This window comes from Dendrobates tinctorius, unplaced genomic scaffold (assembly GCF_039654945.1).
Source record: "Dendrobates tinctorius isolate UK_male_01 unplaced genomic scaffold, ASM3965494v1 ptg000223l, whole genome shotgun sequence".
Classification (NCBI taxonomy): domain Eukaryota; kingdom Metazoa; phylum Chordata; class Amphibia; order Anura; family Dendrobatidae; genus Dendrobates; species Dendrobates tinctorius.
In genome coordinates, this window is record NW_027361890.1 from 19,952,415 (window position 1) to 19,964,550 (window position 12,136).

Genomic DNA, 12,136 nt, shown 5'->3' on the forward strand with positions numbered 1-12,136 from the left:
GGGGCCATACTGTTGCCCATGATGTTGGAATTGTCCTGCCTCCTGGGACTGTTGGGGATGGGAGGGGCATCTTGTTGGCTGTGGAAGGCACATGGCTCATACCCACCAAGATAGCCTGATCGTCCCCAACCAGGTTGGGACCAGCCTCCAACACTGGGTGGGTACAAGAGGCCATATTGGTGGGGTTGGCTAGAGGCTGACATTTGAGGCTGCTGAATAGAAGGTTGGGTAGTGGGAGGAAGGAGTTGAGGTGTAGGCCCATGTATTAGAGGATGTTTGGACCCTGCTTGAGCAAGCATCTGTGTGGATGGTCTCATGCGCATTAGATTTCAGGGGGGAGAGCTGCCACCTCTCCAGATATTCGAAAAGCTCATATGGGGTATTGGGGGGGTGCATGCATCAAGCAGAATCTGAAAACATCCCCTAATACAGAGCCTGACCTCACGGGTAAGGGCACGGAGATAAAGGGTGAGACTACGTGAGTAGGCCTCCTCCCCATCATCTGTAGTTACTCTTGATAAATAATTTAGCACCCCTGTGTCCACATTGGTCCTGCTCTCTTGAACAGTGACCTGGCGCCTTCTTCGTGTTCGCCGGGATGTAACAGCAGCCTGTGGGGATCCCCTGATCTGGCCAGTAGGGCTGCTGCTCAAGTTGCCCGGCTCTTCCAGGATGGGTGATGGGGCAGCAGCAGACCGTCCTGGTGGTGTTGTGTGTTGGGCAGCCAATGGGTTGTCCTGTGATGCCTCATCTTCTGCCATCCTTCTTGTAGGGGGAGAAGATGGGCCAGCCACCTCATCCCCTACAGGATCTATTATGGGCTCTGCCTCTGAGCCCGTTCCTCGATCCGTAAGGTTGGATTGAGTTCTGTTATGAAATAGAACAGAGGCAAAAATATATCAATATTTTTGGCCCTGTAAAGTATTTGTGTAATGTGGTGTGAGGTATCTACTTACGATCTCAGATCCAGAATTGGGCGAGGAAGGAGAGCCGGTCATAATAGATGTATTTCCTTTTTACGTATCCAGCATCCCCACTCCTGGACTGCTGCTGGTGTTCCCGGCGGTACTGGTCCCGGATGCTTCGCCAGCGTTTCATCACATCTTCCACTGCAATGTGACAGGAAATATTGTCAAATTCACATATTTGATAGGTCACATTTGCTACCAGTAGTCTAGGCATGGTGCCTTCTGGGGTGTGCTTTCTACCCATGGTGGCATATGTAATTGGGCAGATACACAGGGTCTCTTTAGCTACACGTAATAATTGGTTTGTCTAGGAGGATGAGGAGCTTGTGGCCTAACCCCAAATTATGGCTGTGTGAATCCACGTGTCACATCTAAATCTAACGGCCTCATGAGGCAAAAAGTACATGCACAGGAAGGGGGGTGCTGATTCTATATTCCTTTTTTGTTGCGAACCCCAGCAGTACTGTTCCAAAAAACATTAGTTTTGGATGTTCTATTTATACATTCTGCTGGATTCACTACTTCTTCATCATCTGAAGAATCACTGGACGATGAAGTAGAGACATTAGCTGGTGGCATGTACTCTTCATCAGACAAAGAAAGTTCACTGTCTTCATCACTATCAAAAATGATTGCTTCGATTTCTTGGTCAGTCAAACCCCTGGATGTAGACTGTGCCATAGTAACCTTAGATGTCAGTAAACTAAAATGAAAAAAAAAATAATGATTACAATCAGGGTTGTACACTCTTTGCTAGTGTGTGTACTAAGGGTAAAGTGCAGCCCCCCCCTCTCACCTTCAGCAGGTTACCACTTTCTTTAAGGTGCAGTAGAAGCCTCAGGATTTTTGTATCTCTGAAAGTTTCTTTTTCCAGAAACAAGGAAGCTGACTCCTTCCTCCAAAGTCTCTTCAGCAAGTAGCACACAATGAACAGGATGATGAATCCACACTCTTCACAGCAACAGCAGAGTCATAAAGACTGAGTCATAAAGACAAAGACTTTCCCAGCAACAGTAAAGACAAAAATACTTAGGATCACATGTAAACCTAGTACAGGCCTAAAAGGCCCCAGGTATGTGAATATGGGGTATTCCCAGAAAAGAGTTGTTATACCAAAATGCCTGTAACATAAAATATATGAACAACTGGAAATTACTAACAACTGTATATCTGAGGAATACCTAGAGTATCAGAATTCTAACTAAAGTAATCTTGCAGAAAGTAGAAAACAATTAACCTAGCAGGCCTGCGATGCCCCAGGTATGCATTCTAGGGTTAAGCAAAAACAATGCCAAAAGACATCCGGTCATCTTCTGGGCATCTTTTGAACATTCCCTTTGACTTGTATTGTGATGTATAGAGCGTTTTTCTAGTTGAAAATGGCATAAGAATTAACAGGTCACTTCTTTTAACTGCTTGATATTTTTAGAAACTTCAAGTGGTTAAAAGATATACAAATATCAAAGACTTCCAAACAGAGACTAGGTGTTAACAGATCCAAACTACAGTAAGAGGAGCCACATCCATATATAACTAACAAATAAAGTTGCACTCTGTAACGCTATAGCATGCAAACATGACATGTGAAATTGGAAATGCACTACGACCCAGTAAAAGAATAACATTAGGTTAGATTCCCAGCAAAGAGGATCGCCTTATTGTTGGTTGTTGGGAACACATGAATTAGCCAATTTATGCACAAAGTTCTTTGTTTTTTCCTATTTTCTAGAGTTGTAATGCAATTCCAATTTCACATATTTAATGTTTGCATTCTATTGAGTTACTGAGTGCAGCTTTATTTGTAAGTTAAAAGGTGTTCAAAAACCTGAATATATGCACAAAAAGTTGTTTTTACATAGAAATTGTGATGCTAGTCACAACCATGGCTAGGTTGTGAATCAGCGCTGTCAGACGTTTTGGGGTCAATACCAAAAGATCACGTAGTAAACCAAGGGAAAATACAAAGTCATAAGTCAGGTCACATGACAGGGTCCAAATGACAGAGAAATAACAGATAAGCAAAGGGGCAATAACAAATAGGTAGTCTGAACACAGTCCAAAGGTCAGCAGTGGAATATCAGATGCAAAGGGGCAATAAGAAACTGGTAGTCTGAACACTGTCTAAAGGTCAGCAATAGAATATCTGATGCAAAGAGGCAATAATAAAAGGGTAGTCTGAACATGGTCCAAAGGATAGCAGTAGCAGCAGAAGATCAGAACTTACAGCACAGGTACAGGCGAACACACCAGAGAGCACAAGCTTAGAACAAGCTTTTGACTGGCAAGGATCTGAGCCAAACAGCTCACCTAAATAGCAGGGCAATTACCAAGAAAATGGAGCACCTGTGGAAATCTCTACACCTTCCAGTCAGATAGGTCAAACGAGCTGTCAATCAAAGCATCGACAGCTCTGCACGTCCAGCACATGATAGGATGACAGAGCTGTCCATCAACTAGTCTCAGACAATCTGAGCAGATGAATCGTGGCAGAAATGCATTCAGTATGTTCACTCTTTCGAAAATGTTTTCAGGCAACTATCAAGGTGGAATCCAACTGAAAAAGATAACATTTGCACAAAGCATGTCAACATCACTGTGAGGTATCGCACAGGTGAAGGGGTGTGTCATCTTCACTCACCTCTGGGGAAGGGAGAGAAGGACCCAGCAGTGATCGGCTCTCTGGCACCACCTCTTGCCCCAGGTCAGTTAGGGAACTGCACTGAGGGCAAATAGTTGCCGGAAAGACGTCCCTTATAGATACAAGTTATTGAGGCACTCCCAGTGAGGGGGGATATACATCATCAGTAAAGGCTGAGGACATATATATAAACCTCCTGGCCATCACTGTCAGGGCTCTTCACTAACACAGCCACCAGTTCCTCGTTCGATATAAGACTTGTCCGACAGCAGAATTATATCGGGTCAAAAACAAACCCGGATAGTGTATAATAACCAACTGAGCATGCAGAAGTGGGGATTTGTGAATCGAGACACAAGAGCAACCCAAGATTAATTTTATACAGTCATATGTAAAAGTTTGGGCACCCCTATTAATGTTAACCTTTTTTCTTTATAACAATTTTGGTTTTTGCAACAGCTATTTCAGTTTCATATATCTAATAACTGATGGACTCAGTTATATTTCTGGATTCAAATGAGGTTTATTGTACTAACAGAAAATGTGCAATCTGCATTTAAACAAAATTTGACCGGTGTAAAAGTATGGGCACCCTTATCATTTTCTTGATTTGAACACTCCTAACTACTTTTTACTGACTTCCTGAAGCACTAAATTGGTTTTGTAACCTCATTGAGCTTTGAACTTCATAGCCAGGTGTATCAAATCATGAGAAAAGGTATTTAAAGTGGCCACTTGCAAGTAGTTCTCCTATTTGATTCTCCTATGAAGAGTGGCATCATGGGCTCCTCAAAACAACTCTCAAATGATCTGAAAACAAAGATTATTCAACATAGCTTTTCAGGGGAAGGATACAAAAAGTTGTCTTAGAGATTTAACCTGTCAGTTTCCACTGTGAGGAACATAGTAAGGAAATGGAAGAACACAGTTACAGTTCTTGTTAAGCCCAGAAGTGGCAGGCCAAGAAAAATATCAGAAAGGCAGAGAAGAAGAATGCTGAGAACAGTCAAGGACAATCCACAGACCACCTCCAAAGACCTGCAGCATCATCTTGCTGCAGATGGTGTCACTGTGCATCGGTCAAATTTTGTTTAAATGCAGATTGCACATTTTCTGTTAGTACAATAAACCTCATTTGAATCCAGAAATATAACTGAGTCCATCAGTTATTAGATATATGAAACTGAAATACCTGTTGCAAAAACCAAAATTGCTATTAAGAAAAAAGGTTAACATTAATAGGGGTGCCCAAACTTTTACATATGACTGTATTTAATTGCCGAAACGGCGCACTAAAAAATGCAGATATATACAGTGGGGCAAAAAAGTATTTAGTCAGTCAGCAATAGTGCAAGTTCCACCACTTAAAAAGATGAGAGGCGTCTGTAATTTACATCATAGGTAGACCTCAACTATGGGAGACAAACTGAGAAAAAAAAATCCAGAAAATCAAATTGTCTGTTTTTTTTTCATTTTATTTGCATATTATGGTGGAAAATAAGTATTTGGTCAGAAACAAAATTTCATCTCAATACTTTGTGATATATCCTTTGTTGGCAATGACAGAGGTCAAACGTTTTCTGTAAGTCTTCACAAGGTTGCCACACACTGTTGTTGGTATGTTGGCCCATTCCTCCATGCAGATCTCCTCTAGAGCAGTGATGTTTTTGGCTTTTCGCTTGGCAACACGGACTTTCAACTCCCTCCAAAGGTTTTCTATAGGGTTGAGATCTGGAGACTGGCTAGGCCACTCCAGGACCTTGAAATGCTTCTTACGAAGCCACTCCTTCGTTGCCCTGGCGGTGTGCTTTGGATCATTGTCATGTTGAAAGACCCAGCCACGTTTCATATTCAATGCCCTTGCTGATGGAAGGAGGTTTGCACTCAAAATCTCACGATACATGGCCCCATTCATTCTTTCATGTACCCGGATCAGTCGTCCTGGCCCCTTTGCAGAGAAACAGCCCCAAAGCATGATGTTTCCACCACCATGCTTTACAGTAGGTATGGTGTTTGATGGATGCAACTCAGTATTCTTTTTCCTCCAAACACGACAAGTTGTGTTTCTACCAAACAGTTCCAGTTTGGTTTCATCAGACCATAGGACATTCTCCCAAAACTCCTCTGGATCATCCAAATGCTCTCTAGCAAACTTCAGACGGGCCCGGACATGTACAGGCTTAAGCAGTGGGACACGTCTGGCACTGCAGGATCTGAGTCCATGGTGGCGTAGTGTGTTACTTATGGTAGGCCTTGTTACATTGGTCCCAGCTCTCTGCAGTTCATTCACTAGGTCCCCCCGCGTGGTTCTGGGATTTTTGCTCACCGTTCTTGTGATCATTCTGACCCCACGGGGTGGGATTTTGCGTGGAGCACCAGATCGAGGGAGATTATCAGTGGTCTTGTATGTCTTCCATTTTCTAATTATTGCTCCCACAGTTGATTTCTTCACTCCAAGCTGGTTGGCTATTGCAGATTCAGTCTTCCCAGCCTGGTGCAGGGCTACAATTTTGTTTCTGGTGTCCTTTGAAAGCTCTTTTGTCTTCACCATAGTGGAGTTTGGAGTCAGACTGCTTGAGGGTGTGCACAGGTGTCTTTTTATTCTGATAACAAGTTTAAACAGGTGCCATTACTACAGGTAATGAGTGGAGGAAAGAGGAGACTCTTAAAGAAGAAGTTACAGGTCTGTGAGAGCCAGAAATCTTGATTGCTTGTTTCTGACCAAATACTTATTTTCCACCATAATATGCAAATAAAATGAAAAAAAAAACAGACAATGTGATTTTCTGGATTTTTTTTTCTCAGTTTGTCTCCCATAGTTGAGGTCTACCTATGATGTAAATTACAGACGCCTCTCATCTTTTTAAGTGGTGGAACTTGCACTATTGCTGACTGACTAAATACTTTTTTGCCCCACTGTATATACAAGATCAAATTTATACTATCAAGATTGTGGTATAAGGATAGGGTACAGATAGATTGCAATTACCGTGTTGTGTTGCATGTGACCACAGGGAGGTGCTGATGGATCACAGGTCCAAATCTTAGTTACGTGATTCCCTGGCCACGTCAGGTAACAGGCCTCCTGCCAGTAGAAAGACTTGGTCGAAAATGATGAGCTGCCTATTATCTCCTAGGCTACTCCCTCCCACACGCTGCTCCCACCCCTGGGCTGCCCCCCTCTTTCTTCCCATATTTGAGAGTATGATTTTCCATGCAGAGCGAGGGATGGCCCATAACTTTTGGCTCAAATGTCCAAGTAAGATGGCAGCAGCGCCTCTGGATTCCACTGTATGTTAGCTGTGCAGAGAGACCAAATATGGCTACTGTATTTAATTCCTTTGTAACTCAATAACAGAGTGCTAGAGGTGGCTGGATGTTATGTGCTCATGGGGAAAGGAATGTCAATTCCAAATATGTGCTTGGCTCGGCTCAGAGATATTGCATTCTGTTATTATAGCTCATTTTCCAGATTCAATACCTCAGAGCCTTGCTATGACCTGTGGTGCGATGTTTCCATGTGCTTGAGTTAAACAAATGAATCCAGTTTGGCTGGTCCTGCAGGAGAGTTCACATCTCTGTGGCACAGGGTCTATACTTATTGCTTCCCCTGGAGTGAGCATCAAAGTGCTTGTTCCTTGAGATAATTAAAGGAAAACATTGAACGGCTCTGTCCAAGGAACTGCTTTCCAACTTTTATTATTTTGTCCTGGTGAGTTACTGAGCGTTCATTTTTTCATACACCGTATAGCGGTGTACGCTCCTCACACACTACCATGTACCGGCTGGTATCACAGACAAATAGAAGCTATCTTTGTGTGACTCTGGAAAAAAAAGCCGAGTACTTTTTCCGTTTTTCCAGACCTACACCTTAGAGTGCTAATCGCTTTTCAAGCAGTTTCATATATCTGCTGTTTGATTATGGTCAAAGCTAGACAGAGACAGCATGTGTCAGTCCCTATACAAATAGACGGAGACTGACAATTTTCCATACAGACACCGTATAGCGGTGTACGCTTCTCACACACTACCGTGTACCACCTTGTATCACGGACAAATAGAAGCTATCTGGGTGTGACTCTGGAAAAAAAAGCCGAGGAGTTTTTCCAGACCTACACCTTAGAGTGCTGTCGACTTTTCAAACAGTTTCATATATCTGCTGTTTGATCATGGTCAAAACTAGACAGAGACAGCGTGTGTCAGTCCTATGAGGTAGCGCTGCCATTCAGCTAGGGGATCACTCGCTTGGCAGCGAATAAAACACATCCGGCACCGGGTTTTCAAAAACCATAACATAGTCTATGCGGTTTATTCCTCCATCATAAACCCACAGCAGCAATATACAACAGCTTAGCATCCATTACAGAGCTTCACTCTGGTTATCCTGTATTCACACAGGTTATGCAAATGTCCATTGCGCAGGCTCTTCAGCCTCAGCGTTCTCACCCGTCAGGGTTCCTCATGCGGCTTCACTATCCTGCACATGTTTGTTCCCTCGAGGGAACTCTCAGGCACACATCGCCATTGCTCACAGCCACCTCACATGCTGTGAGCCAGGAGACACCTCTCCAAGTGTGACCTTCTGCTCTGGACCAACCAGGTCCCTGCATTCACCACATGTGACCTACCCTGGCCACCATATATGGTCCATAGCAACGCCCACCGGGTCACATGGCTATGACCTCATCACAGGTCCTGCACACACTCATATACACTCTACCATAGTGTTCTAAACACATCCCCTGGCTGGGTTTGTAGGTAATTAGGTACGCCCGTCTCCCTAGTTACCTGGAGACTTCTCCCTGACACATTGACACAGCACCTCAGCAGTATCACTGCTGCTTAACACATGCATCAGTCTCCATCTCAAGGCCACGCACCTTGAGGTACATAACGGTCCTTCCATATTCTGCCACTCATCCTCTCTCTTGGGACATCCACACAGCGCCCCCTAGCAGACACAGTGGTCATTACACCACAGTCCCTATACAAATAGACGGAGATTGACAATTTTCCATACAGACACCGTATAGCGGTGTACGCTCCTCACACACTACCGTGTACTGCCTTGTATCACGGACAAATAGAAGCTATCTGTGTGTGACTCTGGAAAAAAAGCCGAGGAGTTTTTCCATTTTTCCAGACCTACACTTTAGAGTGCTGTCCGCTTTTCAAACAGTTTCGTATATCTGCTGTTTAATAACGGTCAAAACTAGACAGAGACAGCGTGTGTCAGTCCATATACAAATAGACGGAGATTGACAATTTTCCATACAGACACCGTATAGAGCTGTCCGATTCTCAAACAGTATTGTATATCTGCCGTTCGCATTACAGTCCCATCTATACAGAGTCAGCGTGTGTGTGTGTGACACTCCGTAAATACATATACGGATATTTCCATCTCTTTATACACCATATTGAGCAGTCCGATTGTCAAACAGTATCGGATATCTGCTGTTCTTATTACTGTCACATCTACACAGAGCCATCGTGTGTGTGTGACACTCCGTAAATACATATACGGAGATTGTTAGTTCCACAAAAAACGTATACAGCTGTACACTTCTGATACAGTTCCGTATATCTGCTTGTTGGATTATGGTCCAATACATACTGTAAGAGTGTCTGTGACTAACAAAATATATACGTAGATTTAATTTTTTAAATACACCTTACACAGCTGGACGCTCCTCTCTGCTGGTATTTTTGGTACATTTTCCCAAACATGAGGAAGTATGGTGGAAGAGTCCGCGGACGTGGGCAGGGGGGCGCAGCTGGTACTGATGGTGGTGGTGCATTGGCTGGTTCTGGCAAAAGCACAATAGCAGCTAAGGCAGGAGGTGTTGAGCCTGCATCATCGTCTGGTCCCAAGAAGGCCTGTAAGGTTGCCTTTTCTTGGAGTAGGAAAACCGCTTTTAAGGCCAGAGCATCAGGAACAGGTTTTGGCGTACATTGCCGAAACAGCCACCAGCTCTATTGCCTCCTCTTCTGAACGTTCGAAACCTGCAAGCACGGAGTCGTCAGTGCAGGGTTCTGGTCAGGAAAAACACCTTTCCTTGTGTCCTTCACCACCATAAAAAGTTAAGGATACGGCAGCCAACACTTCAGATTACTCTCTGGAGCTCTTTTCACATACCATGCCTGGGTTATCCAGTCAAATCCAGAATTCCCCAGTCCAAGATGAATCTGACATGGAGTGCACTGATGCACAGCCACTGCTAGATGATTCTGCTGGTACATCGACCCAGAGCACTACATTGCCCTCGCAGTCTATTGAGCCAGAATCTGACCCTGATGAAACTCAGGTGCCCCTTCCCACATACTATACCACCTTACATGTTGACACAGAGGAAGGTAAAGAGGAAGGCGCAGATGACTTTGAAGAGAAGGTGATGGATGACCCAGTTCTTGACCCGGATTGGCATCCATTGGGGGAGGAAGGTGGTGCTGGCAATAGTTCAGATAAAGAGAAGGATCCACAGCAGGCATTGACATCACAGCAGCGGTTATCTGCCAGGCCCTTAGCTGTCCAAAAACATGGAACAAAAACTGAAAGAGTTGCAGGAGAGCTTGGCCAGATGGTCAACTTAGCACAGCGTGCAAGGCCAGAAAATGTATACCATAGTAGGAAGAGTGCAGTGTGGCTCTTCTTTGTCCAAAATCCTACTGATGAGGCAAAGGTTACCTGTAAGAAGTGCCAAAGGACCTTTAGCAGAGGTAAACAACTCAGAAATTTGAATACCAGTTGCATGCTTAGACATTTAATCAACATGCATTTGCAAGCGTGGACGGACTACAAAACCTCAGGTAGCACATGTGCACCTGCTCCGACTGAAGGTAGCCAGCAGCGCTCCATCGCTTCCCCCACTGTAAGACCACCGCCACGGTTAAGCACACCACCAGCACTAAATGTGGAGGTGTCGTCGCAAGGCCAGTGCACTCAGGGAATCACAATGGTTTTGCAACACAACACTCAATCTAGGCCATCACCACCAATACCATCACCAACCACCTCTCACTCCATCCAGTCTACCGCTACTTCCCCCATATGCAGCTCTCCAGTCCAGCTCACCCTACCAGACACTCTGAGTAGGACAAAAAAGTACTCATCCTCTGATCCGCATACACTTTGTTTGAATGCCTACATTGAAAAACTAATCTCATTAGAGATGATGCCCTACCGTTTGGTTGAAAGCAAAGCTTTCCGTGAACTCATGGCCTACGATGTCCCACGCTATGATATGACGTACCCAGTCGAACGTTTTTTCTCGAAAAGCCATCCCTGCCCTCCACCGGCATGTAAAAGACCTCATTGTCCATGCACTAAAACAGTCAGTGGGTGGAAAGGTGCCCCTCACAACAGATGCATGGACCAGTAGGCATGGCCAGGGCCGTTACATGTCCATCACTGCACACTGGGTTAATGTAGTGGATGCAGGCTCCACTGGGGACAGCGGCGGTGGAACAGTGCTGCCTAGCCCATGGTATAGCAAACAGTTGGCTGTAGGCTTTCGATCCTCCTCCTCCTCTATCAGCGAAAGCTCATCCACAGAGCGCAGTCGCTCGAGCACTCCATCCACAGCTGGCAGTGTTACACACGAGGTGTCCCACTATCGAACAGCTAGTGGTAAGCGTCAGCAGGCTGGGTTAAAGATGATGTCTTTGGGCGACAACAGACACACCACGGAGGTACTGGCCGACTACTTGCAGCGAAAAACTGAGTCATGGCTGGGCAGTTTACATCTTGAGGCAGGCAAGGTAGTCAGTAGAGTTGAGCGAAATGGGTCGGTCAAATTCATAAGTCGCCGACTTTCGCTGAAGTCGGGTTTCATGAAATGAAACCTGACCATAGCGTGAGGTCGGCCACGAGGTCGGCAACCAGAGCGCCAAAGTCGCGTTTCAAATGATGCTTCCAAGAGCCCTTTTTCAGCCAATGATGGAGTATGCACACTGTGGGCAAAGCGATGACATTGGCATCGGTCACCACCATCTTAGAGAAGGGCATGCAAGTGATTGGCTTGCTTTGTGTGGTGTCACAGGGGCTATAAAAGGGCATGCACGCCGACCGCCATCTTACTTCTGCCGATATTAGCATTAGGGGGAGGTTGCAGCTGCTGATTCAGAATAAGGGAGAGCGTTAGGCAGGGAAGAAGAACAAAAGAACTGCTTCTGCTGTTAGCGATTTCCACTGTACAACTCAACAGTTTGTGTGCAGTGACAGGGGAGGCTATATTTTTTGTGCATCAGCTCTGTTGGTTACTAGGCTGCCTTATAAGGCTCCCTGATAGCTGCATTGCTGTTTGCACACTGCTGTGCAAACTGCTTTTTTAAAAGCAAAAATACTTTTCTTCCTCTTTTCTGCACAGTTACCAAGCGTTCATTTTTCCACACTTTTGTGTGCAGCAGTGCTGCTTATTAGGCTGCCTGCTGCCATACTTGGACTGAGAGCATCATTGTCAGCCTCCTAAAATCTCTAGGAAGATTCAAATTCTCCCCAATACTATATACACCTTGTACTTTGTCATAC